Source organism: Suricata suricatta, chromosome 9, assembly GCF_006229205.1.
Source record: "Suricata suricatta isolate VVHF042 chromosome 9, meerkat_22Aug2017_6uvM2_HiC, whole genome shotgun sequence".
Classification (NCBI taxonomy): domain Eukaryota; kingdom Metazoa; phylum Chordata; class Mammalia; order Carnivora; family Herpestidae; genus Suricata; species Suricata suricatta.
This window is the reverse complement of record NC_043708.1, coordinates 48,780,259-48,795,100: the sequence shown is the minus strand read 5'-3', so window position 1 is coordinate 48,795,100 and position 14,842 is coordinate 48,780,259. Positions and strand designations below refer to the sequence as shown.

Sequence of the window (14,842 nt, the reverse complement as noted above, 5' to 3'; positions counted from 1 at the left end):
TTGTGTTTCCCTGATGCTGAGTGATGTTGAGCATTGTTTCATGTGCCTGTAGGCCATCTGGATGTGCTGGGAGAACTGGACAGCAACATGCAGAAGAATGAAACTAGACCACTTTCTTACACCATACACAAAAATTAACTCAAAATGGCTCAAGGACCTGAATGTGAGACAGGAAACCATCAAAAACCTCGAGGAGAAAGTAGGAAAAAACGTTCTAGACCTCCACCGCAGCAATTTCCTACTCGACACATCCCCAAATATGGGCAAGGGAAATGAAAGCAAAACTGAACTCTTGGGACTTCATCAAGATAAAAAGCTTCTGCACTACAAAGGAAACAATCAAGAAAACTAATCGGCAACCGACAGAATGGGAAAAGATAGTTGCAAATGACATATCAGATAAAGGGCTAATATAAAAAATATACAAGGAACTCACCAAACTACACACCCCCAAAACAAATAACCCAGTGAAGAAATGGGCAGAAGACATGAACTGCACTATTTTCTCATAGATGTTTGGACAGCAATCAGCATTGGAAGATAGAGGTAGTGTCTCCTCTGGGGCAAAATGCAGAATCATTTGCTGTCCAAGATAATAACGATAATGTCTTCCCTCTGAGGCAAAGTTTGAGCAGATTTACTAGTGGCTCTCTTTAAAATATTGGGGTTTTCTCTGCTCAATTTCCTTCAGATACAATGTAAAACCACTGCATGTGCGGCACCCACCAGAGACTTCCTCTGTCTCGCCTTCATGGGATATGGGGGCAAAGAGAACCAACACTCACGTGATGCTCAGATTGCCGGCTGTGCAGTGAGTCATAAAGTCCTTTATTGGAGCGCCTGGGTGGCTCAGTGGGTTAATTATCTGACTTTGGCTCAGGTCATGATCTCAGGTTTGTGAGTTCCAGCCAAAGGTCAGGCTCTTCACTGTCAGTGCGGAGCCTGCTTGGGATTCTCTCTTTCTCTCCCTCTCTCTACCCATCCCGTGCTTGTGCTCTCTCTCTCTTTCTCTCTCAAAATAAATAAACTTTAAAAAAAGTTCTTTATTTCTGGCCCAGATAACTTGTGTCGTCTGCCAATATCTATGAAATTATGGCAAGCCAGCTTGTAGAATTCAAGCAGGTTAAAATTTCAGACCCTTTACAGTTACTGACAATGGGTGACATCCAATCCTGTGATTGTGGAGATGGACGTCTATTTTAAGAAATTTCATTTTAGGGGAGCCTAGGTGGCTCAGTCAGTTAAGTATATGATTCTCAGCCTTGGCTCAGATGGTTATCTCAGGATTGGTGGGTTCAAGCCCCACCTCCCATTCAGCACTGACAGCACAGGGGTCTGCTTAGGGTTCTCACTTTCTCTCTGCTCCTCTCCCCCCCGCCCCGCCAAGATAAATACACTTAAAAACAAAAGAAATTACATTTTTGAGACTTTGTTCATGATACTTATTTACATGTTTTCTACACACACACACACCTATGTTCAGTAAAAGAGCCTGATAGTATACCATCTTAGTAGGTAGGCCGTCGCCCCCAGCGATCTGTCCTTTTTCAGCACCTACCTGATACCCACAGCTTCATCTGGTGCCTGGCATATAATAGGTACTCAGTCTGCAAATAAATAAAGTCACCTACTATATCTCCTTACTTTAATTTCTCATAATGTTTCTATCACCTTGCTCATTCTATAGCATGAATGTTTCTGTAAACATGCATGTTTCTGTAAAAATGCATCTTTATAGGGGCACCTGGGTGGCTCAGTCAGTTGAGCATCTGACTCTTGGTTTCAGCTCAGGTCATGATCTGACCTTTGTGGGTTGGAGCCCCGCATCAGGCTCTGCAATGGTAGTGGAGAGCCTGCTTGGAATTCTCTCTCTTCTCTGTCCCTCCCCCAGTCACACTGCCATTGTCTCTCTCAAGATAAATAAATAAGCTTAAAAAGTGCATCGTTATGCATTTTAGTAAGTTTCTAGGAATCATTTTAGATATCATAAATTTCTGTTCATATTATAGAAAGTATAGAGTAGCATAGATATCTATTTATTTAGAGCAGTTGACTCTGGTCTTCCAGAACAATGTATACATATACTGACAATAATTTACTCTCTTTTCAGTAGGAATGCAAACCACTTTTGAAAATCCTACAAAAAGCTGATGTAAATCTGTTAGTCTCGGCTTCATCACACCACAGCCTGTTGACCCAATACTGACTTATGTAGCAAAAAAATGTTAGAAATAAATCCTTTTGTGTTCCCATGTTTCCACACCTATTTTAGAACTGTTTTAGTGGTAGAGCGTATTTTGAAATCCTATCATGATATCATCAAGCCGTCTTTAAATCTGGTTATAGATGCTTTCTGTGGTAGAGATGATTCTATGCCAAGCAATAGTGACTTCTACAAAAAAAAATTTAGCTATGAACTTACAGAACTACATGATTTCCTCATATTCAACTCCTATTTTCATGGTAAAATAATTGTAAGAGGAAAAATTACCTTTTGTTTATGAAAGAAAGGATAATTTAGAAAAATGTAATTAACTTATTTTTTTTTATTCAGAGGTAACTGACTTAGAACATACTAGTTTCTGGTGTAAAACATAATGATTTGATATTGTGAAATGTGCAGAATGGTGTCTGATAATGCTATATTGTATATTTGAAAGTTGCTGACAGAGACACTTTTATTTCTTCAATGATTTTAGCCTCTTTTATTTTTTTAAAAACATTTATTTATTTATTTATTTTTGAGGCGGAGAAACAGAGCATGAGTTGGGGAGGAGCAGAGAGAAGGAGACACAGAATTAGAAGCAGGCTCCAGGCTCTGAGCTCTTAGCACAGAGCCCACCGCAGGGTTTGAACTCACAAACCATGATATCATAACCTGAGCTGAAGTCAGATGCTTAACCAACTGAGCCACCCAGGCAACCCTAGTCTCTTTCAAAAAGCTGGATGCATTCAAACTTATATTAAAATGTCTTTTGGGTGGCTCAGTTGGTTCAGCATCCGGCTCTGGATATGTGGTCAGGTCAGGGTCTCACAGATGGATCTTGAGATCAAGCCCCATGTGCGCTGTTCGCACAGAGCCTGCATGGAGTTCTCTATCCCCGTCCCCCTCTCTGTGTCTGCCCTGCTCAGGTGGGCATGTCCCTCTCAAAAATAATGAAATACTAACACGTATGAATCAATGATGCACATATTGTTTTATAAGGTCTATTATTTAAAAAACTAAATTCTCTGCTAATCATTAAGTTTTAAAAATTCAAATGCTAGTAACAATAAATATTACAATCTTACCTCCAATTCCTTCCCATTAATGGTTTCTTGTATATCCTATGCTCTAGAAATAAATCAAACATTTATATTTGGCTTTACTGTAATATTTTGCTGTTGCCTAAGATAGAAACATTTATTCTTGCAGAGAGTATGCATGCCTGGCTTACCAAGTGACCCTCAAAACTGCTTACGCAGATCCTGAAACGATTCTAGCATTTTATGTGAATATGAAAAATACCAATACATGATACAAATGACTCTACATCTTTTCACTCCCCTCTCTTAATAATGTATCTTGGATGATTTTATTGACTGCATGATTCTTTGTATAAATGTGTTATCACCTATCTCACCTATTATATCGCCAATTTCAGTTTTTTGCTGTTCACTGCTTTAAAAATATTGCCACGGTAATTTCTCTCTATATACTATTATGAATGTATATTTACATGCACATTCTTCTCTGGTTCCCCAAGCTCACTTGCACATGCACATGTGTAAACATTCCGTTATCTTTCTATTATACAATATGATTCCCATTTATGGTAAAACATAAGGTCTCCAATTTTGAGATGTGGAGGTTGAGAATATGTGACAAAACTAAACCTTTCTGTTACATATCTATGTAAAAATGTTTGTATCATAAAATAATCTGTCCCATTTTAGTTGATTAGTGTGCACTTTGTTTTGTTTTGTGTGCTCTGCACTAAAGTTCACCCTATTCTAAGTTCACTTTCCTAAATCATTATCTGCTCTTAATAGCATCACTCACATTACCAATAAAACAGCTTACTGTGCTTTTTCTTTTAATTAGGAAAGAAAATTTTTGCATTGTGATTCTCTGGAAATGTTCTTAATTAAAGTGCAATATGGTGCCCAAAGTAAACAAAATTATCTATCTAGTGCAGCAAGTAATTTTATTTTCTGTAGGCTATAGTTACTTTAAAAATAAAAAGTAAAAGATTTCAATAAGGTGTATCATAGTTAAATTCTTATACTTTGATTTTAAGCATGGGAACCATCAAATTCCATCTTTGAAAATGGTAACATGTTAAAATCATAAACTTAGCTCCATTTAAGTAAATGATTATATCTAATTTTTAAGCTAGTATGAATATAGTGAAAATAAACATATCCTAAAACGCATTATATAAGAAACATTACTGAAAATTAAAATGTTTCAAATTCACCAAAGGAGCTCACTGCTTCAAGAAATCTAATCTTATTGTTTTAAAATCAAAAATAGTTTAATATGTCTTCATCATTGAAGACTGACTACATGCATGACAATCCACATTATTTCACTTAACAAGACCATTATCTTTAAAATGATGTTTTAACATAACCACTTATAAGTGATGAAAAATGGTAAATTGTCCAGTGTCACACAGCTAACTATCAAAGCTGGTATTTTAATGGATTTTTTAAATTAAAAAATCTATACTCTGAAATAAGCTACATGTCTTTTTTGTGACATTAAATTTATATTTCATTTTGTATTTTTACAAGGTGCTTTACAGTGCAAATATATTATGATATATCATAAATATAATCTTTTGTGAGTCAATAATAGTCCTTATTAGATTTTCTAGCCTTAATTTAAATGTCAGTGTCTTTTTAACTTTTTGAGGAACATCTGTATTGTTTTCTAGAGTGGTTGCACCAGTTTGCATTTCCACCAACAGTGTAAGAGGGTTCCCTTTCCTCCAAATCCTCACCAACTTCCTTGTTTCCAGAGTTGTTCATTTTAGCCATTCTTACAGGTGTGAGGTGGTATCTCATTGTGGTTTTGATTTGTATTTCCTAATGATGACTGATGTTGAGCAATTTTTACATGTGTCTATTAGCCATTTGTATGTCTTCTTTAGAGAAATGTCTGCTCATGTCTTCTGCCCATTTCTTAACTGGATTCTTTATTTTTTGGGTGTTGTTTGATACTCTCTTTATAGATTTTGGGTACTAGCCCTTTATCTGATATATCACTTGAAAATATCTTCTCCGATTCCATAGGTTGCCTTTTAGTTTTATTGATTGTTTCCTCCACGGTGCAAAAGCTTTTTATCTTGAAGTCTCAATAGTTCATGTTTGCTTTTTCTTTCCCTTGACTTTGGTGACATGTCTAGTAAGAAGTTGTTATGGCTGAGATCAAGAAGTTGCTGCCTATATTCTCCTATAGGATTTTGATGGCGTTTTATCTCACATTTAGGATTTTTATCCATTTTGCATTTATTTTTGTGTATGGTGTAAGGAAATGGTACAGTTTCATTCTTCTGCATGTTGCTGTCCAGTTTTCCCAACACCATTTGTTGAAGACTGGTTTTCTCCACTGGATATTTTTTCTTGCTTTTTTGAATATTAGTTGAACATATATATAGTTGTGGGTCCATTTCTGGTTTCTAAATATCAGTGTCTTTATATTATTCTTCAGATAGTACTAGAACTTAAGATCTTTATTTTAGTGAGCAAATATTCATTTTTCTGTGTTTTTTAAGTAAAAGCAAATTTACTTCACTTAGTAATGCAGAGGAGCCTTGAAAATATGATTACAATTTTCAGGTGACCCATGAGTTAAAAAATTTTTTAAAAGACACAGAACAGATGTATTTAATCTCCCATTCTTGTTATTGGGTAGTTGAAGAATCTACTGTTTGATTCTTAGAAGTAGTTTAGTTGTGAATATATTTCCAAATACATATAGTACTCCTAAGTAGAGAAAATAGCATAAAATGAATTGCACCATTTTTTATAAGGATTACAAGGTCATCTCATTATACAGCACATGAAAAATAAGTTACCTGTCAGAGAAATGATTGTCTAATGGTTGTTAATATCCAGTTTTACTATGTCATTAGCTACAGTTTTTTCCTGAACTCCCTCTACTTTTACAATTAGGAGATAGCTTTTGTCTGCATTCTAAATATCTAAACAAGTTAACTTTAAAATTAGCATATTCTTATTGGCTTCTGGAGAAATATTATTCATCTATGAATAGTTACAGTGGATTGGAAAGTGCTAAGATCATATATATATTTCTGAGATAGTGTAAATGCTAGAAACAGACCATCAAACTTTCCTTAGTACTATTTCTCCCCATTCCAGGTCACTTAAGTGGATTTAATCATATATAGAGAGGGAATAGGTCAAAATGGAAATATTGGGGACTGCCTATTCATACATTTGGAAAGCTATTAAACAGTTGTAAAAACAAATTCTTTTTTCTCTCACTTTTCTTCTCTTTAGAGCCCAAATTGTTTCTGGGCACAGTCAATAACAATTATCAATAGACTCTTTTGAGCAGGATATCTTGGAGTATATAGGAAAAGTTAAATAAAAGGTAGCAAAGTACAAAAGAGGAAAAGAAGGAAGAGGAGGAGGAGAAAAGAAAAAAGTGGGAAGGATAAGGGGGAGGAAGAAAAGAGGGAGAAGGAGGTGAAGGAAAAGGGGGAAGAGAAAGGGAAGAGGAGGAGAAGAAAAAAGAAAGAAGCCACAGCTTACAATAGACTTACTATCAGGACCATACATCAAGTAGGTCCATTCATGTAATAAAAATGGGCTAAACTTATTTATTTTAAATAATTCTCATTAAACAAAATAAAATAAAGGGCTAGCAATAATGGAAGGATAAAACATGCCTGGGAAAAAATAAACAAGAAGAAAGAAGAGATGGTTATATCAGTATCATATAAGAAGAAATGAAAGTCCCAAACATTAAATAGGAAAAGGAGTTATTTTACATTGGTAAGAATGCATCTACAAAGGAAAGAGGATATTTGTGAATTTGTATGTACCAAATAATATGGGATTAAAATAAATTTTTAAAAAAAAATTTCAGGAGCAATGTATAGATAAACTGATAAGAATATAAATCATAGTGTGAGATTTTAATATAACAGTTTAAGCAAAATAATAAAAATATGAATTGATTTATATTTACAGCATTATCATTCATATCATTCATTAAAGTGTGTTTCTCATAGGTTTTAAAAATTATTTTAAAATTATTTAAAAAATTATTTTAGGAATCTGTAGGCACAGTGTTTATTAAAGCAAATATTAGAGAAAAAATTGAAGCCCCCAAATGGAGGAAAAGTTATAGACATTACAGTACAACCTGCTGGAATAACAGCTTTCTGGAGACCTAATCACATGGAAAAAACTTGCATTTTATTTTAAGAAAAAATATTAGGTTTCTCTTTGATATCCCATTGTGTATTAATAGTATATTAATACCCTGTAAAAAGATTGAAAACCACAGGTAACTCTGGAATTGCTTTTTGTATTATTTTTACAGTTTCAAAATGACCTATCATATACAGCTTTGGTAATTAGAAGCCAAAAAAGCAATGATAAGAATAAACTTATTTTGTATTTATTTTTTAATTAAAATTTTTTTTGAAAAAGAACTTTATTTAATTGAAATGCCATTTGCATAACTTGATACACGATGAAGAGAGTGTTTCATGAGAGCTGTTTGTTGAAATTTTAATCATGTAGATAGAAGGTAAAAAGAATTTAAGAAAGTTGTAATAGCTTTGTCTTGGTCCATGAGTTCTAGCTCTTACAAAACATTTCACACACACACATATTCACCCCTGTTCACTTTACTTTTGGGTCTGGTAGTTTTGTCTTGAGCTCCAAATGAATAGTTTTCTCTTTTCTTGTTCCACTGGTTAGTTTGAGAACCCTTAAAATGAATATTTACAAACACTGCTTGGCTTGCTTAGGGAGCTACCTATTATTTTAAGAATAGGACTCCTGTTGCTGCAGGTGGAGTCTTGTGAAGAGCGAGGATAAGAGGCAAATTTCAGCTTTTAAATATTTTTAGAAAAGAAGGAGTCAACTTGCTGATATCAGGCACTGCAATCAATTCCCATCATCTTCTCATTCTCAGGAATACATGGAGCAGAAGACCATTTCAAAGCTAAATTGATGTTTCACGATTGAACAGGACTTTAAAGTTCTGCAGACCAGATTATTGTTTCTTTCATTTATCATGGATATTGAAAATAGAGTCAATATAAACTTGTTTAATGTTTTTGTAGATTGGCTTAAGTTTTCTCCCTGTATCTTTTAGAGTTCCTTCCTTGAGGATTCTTAATCATCTCCACCTATCATTTCATCACCCCTAAAATGCAATGACCATGTAGGTCTGTCTTAAATGCCCATAATAATAATTGGTCTTAAATGGACCATAATAATAATATGGTCAGAGAGCCATATATTAGTACCAGCTATATGCTAGTACCATGGTGATATGGTACTAAATAATAATAATAATTGAAAATAGGAATTTTTTGGCTAGCATTAAAGAAGATATTTTTCATATCAAGATATTCAGTCATCACAATAGATAAAATATTTAAAAATAATGTGTATATGCATTGTAATGAGTTACAATATCATAAATTAAATCACTAAAGAACTAATATTACTAACCTAGATGTACATAATTTTAACTGACTCTGTAAACAAGGTGGCTAAAATGAAAATCAAATGGTACCAGCAAGAAATATTTTAAAATCACCAAACTACATTATTTTACAATTAGTTTCTAGAATAATTAAGCATTATCATTAGCATGCAGATCGGATGGAAAGGGGGAGATTTAGATAAGATGGCAAAATTTTGCTTGATGGTAAAATATGTAGTAATGACATTTTGGAAATATATATGAGTGTTTGAGGAAATTATGGTATCTACTGGAAAAAATGTGTAGATGTAATAGAATCAAATGCATAGCAGACAAAATTGAGGGAAATAACATACTGCATCAAAATAAATGTGCACATTGACTCAGCCATGGAGCAAGCTTCGTTTAGCATTTTGCAGGTTTATTTTTTAGATGTATTCAGTGGGTAATTTCTGGCAGTTGGTGGTTTCTGGCAGATGGAATGGATTAAGGTTACCTACTCAGATTGCTTATGCTTTATCACAGTATTTGTGGAGAAGTTTTTTAAAAGCGTTCCTTCACTAGTTTCCAAATAGCTTTTCCCCTCTTTGTTTCCTTCTGACAAGAATTACCTCCCTGAAAGTTGCATTTTGAAGAGTTGGCTCTCAGTTTCTAGATAAGACTAAGTGAAACATCCACACCTCACAGGCAGAGAGGAACTGCAAGTTCCTCCAAGAAGGTCTATTGTTTCCTAAATCCAAATTTTTTACAATACTAATGAGCCTTTTGACATGAATAAGGACTGATAGAAAAGTCGCCTTTTCTGTTCTTGTGAACGTTCAGCTTATAGGACAGCAGTTTTAAATTCTTTAAATTGGGTTACAACCTGAATGCAACAAGGGGACTGAGCCAATCACCCCGCTACATTTATCATTAACTATAATTGAAATCAAAAGATTCTTGTGTTCTAGATTTAGAGCTATTTGTCTTTGGAATGTTTTTCTTTCTCTCTGGGTACATTGTTTCATTTAGCTGAGGAGAAAAGGCCTAAAAAAGAAAAAAGAATAAATCCTATAAGGCTTTGAATATCACTTTCCAATTTGGTTGATTTCTGACCAAAGAGCTCCTTAAAATCCTCTCAAGTATCTTGTTATGTTAGCGCCAGGACAAACACTAAATATTCCGGCAGTATGGAACGGCCCCTCGCACACAAGAGATATCCCCTCAAAAAAGTGCAAAAGATACCGCCCTCTAAAGAGCCAGAGCTACTTTCAAAATGAGCCATAAGAAAGTTTTAAGACCATTTCCCCTGAGAGCAGGCAATGGCCAGCAAGACCTGGTAAAGTTAATTTGCATATCAGAATCCACAAAATGGAGGCCCCTGTGGCCCAGCCCTACAATACAAATCTAAACCTAAGTCGGCTTGCATTTATGGGAAACATCTGTCAAGGCATTCTGAAGTGAAGCACAATCCTCTACTCAGCTTTAGCTAGTTTACCTTAACTAAGTAAACAGGGCCTGCTTAGCCTTATAAGGAAATCCCTGCCTCCTAGCCAGTCAGTTTCTGTTTTACTGTGACTCTTCTGACCTTCCAGGAAACTCACTCTTGTGCAAAATCCCACCAGAACGGTGTCCTGTTGCTTGTGAGGTAATTTTCTAATGAATGATTTTGTCTAATTGGAATATTTATCATAATGCCCATTGTAATCCTCGATTGTCTTTGTGAGATTTTACCCGTTTTGTAGGTATCTACAGCTTCCAGGGAAATAGTTCTTTGACATATAAGCAGGTATGCTGGAAGGAAATACTTTCAGTTATTTGAAACTTGAAGATTCCATTTCTTTAGCTAGGCCTTGGGTTTCTTGTAGCCAAATTAATACCTAAGAGGAACGTGCACTGGGTTGGGATTTTGTGGTGTTCTATAGTGAGCCTTCTTGCGTGGAAATTTTCTCAAGGTTGATAGGTGAGACTTAGTATCAATTTAATCCATTCTGTGATTAACTTGTCCTAGCACAATATTCTAGGAGTTAAGTGTCTCCTGCTCTAACAGTTTTTTAAGAGCTTGATTCATGTTCACCAAATGTTATGGCTTTGGCTTCCATGAGCAATAGATCTACCATTTCTTTCATGAAGTTTTATTTATTGTGTGGATGACTTGATTTAATGGTGTGAGTGTCTTGATGCTTAGATTTTGATATGCCATTAGTCAAACATTCTGAATTTCTGGTCTTAATTTATTTCCTCAAGTCCTTCAGTGGTTCATGGTGTGGACTTACCTCAAGGCTTTGTGAATCCCCCTAGTGACTACAGCCCATTGCAGTCATTGGAATCCCTTCTTCCTGAGTCTTCTACTGGCTGCCACTCACTGTTGAATTCTACCATAATTATTCCAGAACCTTTCCAGGAACCCAGAACTTTCCTGGGAACTTTAAAATCTTTGACGGGGCGCCTGGGTGGCTCAGTCGGTTAAACGTCTGGCTTGTGCTCAGGTCATGATCTCACAGTTTGTGGGTTTGAGCCCTGTGTCGGGCTCTGCGCTGACAGCTAGCTCAGATCCTGGAGCCTGCTTCAGATTCTGTACCTTCTTTTCTCTTTCACCATTCCCTGCTCACGCTGTCTCTCTCTCTATCTCTCAAAAATTAATAAAAAATCTTTAAAAAATCTTTGAAAATTTTCTGGGAAATAAATATATAATTTTGTGGGGTTTGTTAAAAACATAAACAAGGTAGGATCGATATTTTACTGTCATTTATAATCAGATGGCAGTTGGGTATATAGTGTTCATGTTTGATCTTTTTTTTTAGAAGTAAAAACTTAGTTTTAAACCGCTAATAGCTGTTTATGTTTTAAAAAACATGATTAGATTAATTATTTAATGGTGGCTTCAAGTTCTTCCTTATTAGCTTTAGAAAATTCACCCAACTTTTTGTCCCTTTTGTAAAAACTGGAAAGTTTGGCCTTTGACTTTGCCCTCTGAAAGCAACATGTGAAGCAAAAAAAGGTATTTATATATAAATATAATAATGTATGTAAAAAAAATTGTTTGTATCAGAATGCTGCACACTGGGCGTGAAGCTTAAGTCTGAGCGTGCCTTCCCCACATCTCCTGGCACCGATGAGAGGAACAGTACACTAAAAGGGGTCAGTGTGCATCTTCTCTCCTGGCCTGTTAGCCGTAAGCTTCTGACCCTACTGCCTGTCACCAAAGACTTAAATGATAAAAGACGATTTAGGTGATACAAACAAACTTTATTTAACACTTCATGAAGCGGACAGTTTTCATTCACAGAACTGCTGAACTGTCTTTACTGAGAAACATAAATCAGTAAATACAAGCAATGATATCATGAACAAATCACCAATTTGGAGGCAGTAATGTAAAAAATTGAGCGAGGCAAGTATCCATCAACAGATACTGAGCCATTGTGTGAAGAGTTACTGGGACGCAGATATTCATATAGTTGGAAAACATTAGGCCAGATTAACAACTAACATGCCCCTAATTCATAAAAACTGACATTAGGTCTGTTCATGTAATGCCAAGGAATGTATCCATTCCTTGTAATATGGTTTAAATGGTTTGTAAATGGTTTAATCTAAGTATGAAATAACAGACTGATTTAAATTGTGGAGCATTTTTATATAGGTGGCCTGGATGCTTCAAAAGTAGCACTGTTATGAAGACAAAGTCAATAAAGTTGGAAAAAAAAAAAAAGACTTAAAAGCACATGCAACCAAATACAGTGTATACATTTTGGTGGAATCTTATATTAAAACAAGATTGGCAGTTCATTTTATGAACTATTAGATAATTTATATATGGATTACATTTCCTATAATATTGAATAAAGGTTAATTTCCTTTGTATAAACTATGGTACTCTGGTATAAACACTGGTAATCTTGTTATATAGAAAGCTATCCTTGATCTTAAAGGCAAGTAGAGAAAATATTTAGTAATGAGTACCATCATGTCAGTGACTGACTTTTGAATATAGAGCAAAGGAGAAAGAGAAAACAATTTGCCAAATGCTAACAATCCTAATAAGGGATAAATGAAAGGCATTAAAATATGACTTCTACTATAACTTTTCTGTAGGCTTGATAGTTTTGAAAGTAAAAAATAGAACAAGTAATCAACTACAAACAAAATACAGAATTTTATACATTCCTAGAAGTTATATCTTCATGATTTCCATCCATTTTGTTACCAAAGACTTTTATAATTTTAATATAAGCAAATACTTCATTGTGATTACAAAGTTTTAAGAGATATTTAAGAATCTTATTTTCATGGGGTGCCTGGGTGGCTCAGTCAGTTAAATGTCAGACTCTCAGTTTAGCTCCGGTCATGATCTCATGGTTTGTGGGCTTGAGCTGCACATCCAGGCTCTGTGCTGACAATGGGGAGTCTGCCCCTCCCCCACTTGCTCCCTTTTTCTCAAAATACATAAATTAACAAAAAATTTTATTTTCACAACAGTCAAAAAAAGAAATCAATTCTCACAAAGACCATAACCCCTCTTCTTATAATAGCCTTTACAATTTCCCTTTCCTTGTCTCATCTGAATATGAAAAAGGTTATGGCTTTGTGCACAATTCCTTTTAATCTTTATGTGAATTTAGGAATATACGCATTTCTTTCAATGATATGAAACAAATTCATTCAATAATGAATGGATGTTTTCATAGTATTTTGGTAATATAAGACTGATACTTGATTTTAGCTAAAAGTAGATGGAGACAATTCCCAATCTACACTCAAAATAATGTATTATTTCTTGGAGTAACAAAAAATAAATGACAAAGAGAAAATAGCTATACACTTTAAACCATGACAGCTTTGCAAATGGCATAACAGAGTTAAAAGTATAAAGAAAATTAGAATGTTCAGATGTACAGTGAGAAGTCATTACGTCTACCCTTTGGAGGACAGGAAGAGGAGTGGAAAGTTTACTTTTTGTTATTTTGAAAGAGAAAAAAACTGGCACTATCTTTTTCTTACAAATTGAGAGCTAATAATACTCCTTTTTTTTTTTTTTTTTTTTTTTTTTTTTACGATTGAGAGATTACACTGTGAAAATCTTTTCTCACAAAAGATATGTACACTCGAAGCCACGACTTTTGTTCCTTCTCTTCAGGGTGGTGGTATTCTTAAAAATGTTATCTCCTTCAAAAAGGTAAGCAATGCACACATATTTTAGAAAGCACTCACATCACAAAACTGTCATCAAAGTCAACAATTTTGTACTGATTGGCATGAAAGTTTGAATGTTAAGCTGATTCTTCTTTTGGAATCTTTTGATCACAGCAGCACTCTGCTATATTAGGCTTTCAAATTAAATGGTTGTGAGTACTCTCCTTACTGTATTGCAACATTCATGTTAATCTACTGAAACTAAAAATAAGCTCATTTGGCACATACTGGAACAGTATTTTAAAAACTATTGGTCATAGTCTGATGGCATCAACTGTATGTGTTGAGACTAGCATGTATAAATAATAAAGCAGGATAAGATAAAACAGACCATAATACTTCTACATGCATCACAAGTAGCAGGCATAAATATTGTTAGTGAATGAGTGTGTGTATTTCTGTGTGTAGTGTTGCAATATAAAATGTCATGCTCTTGGTTTAGATTTATTTTATTTTATTTTTTAAATAGTGTCAGATTGGTTTCCATATAACACCCAGTGCTCTTCCCCACAAGTGCCCTCCTCCATTACCACCACCTCTCTTCCCCCTTCAACCCCCTTCAACCCTTAGTTTTCAGCATTCAATAGTCTCTCAGACTTTGTGTCCCTCTCTCTCCCCAACTCTCTTTCCCTCTTCCCCTCCCCCTGGTCCTCCATTAGGTTTCTCCTATTCTCCTGTTAGACCTATGAGTGCAAACATATGGTATCTGTCCTTCTCTGCCTGGCTTACTTCGCTTAGCATGACACCCTCAAGGTCCATCCACTTTCCTACAAATGGCCATATGTCATTCCCTCTCATTGCCATGTAGTACTCCATTGTATATATATACCACATCTTCTTGATCCACTCATCAGGTGATGGACATTTAGGCCCTTTCCATGTTTTGGCTATTGTTGACATTGCTGCTATGAACATTGGGATACATGTGCCCCTATGCATCAGCACTTCTGGATCCCTTGGGCAAATCCCTAGCAGTGCTATTGCTGG

General features: G+C 35.0%; 1 pseudogene; it reads left to right on the top strand.

Annotated features, from left to right (window-relative positions):
• The first annotated feature begins 751 nt into the window (after positions 1–751).
• The window catches only part of LOC115302210, a 26,288-nt pseudogene continuing 12,197 nt past the window's right edge, over positions 752–14,842 (top strand).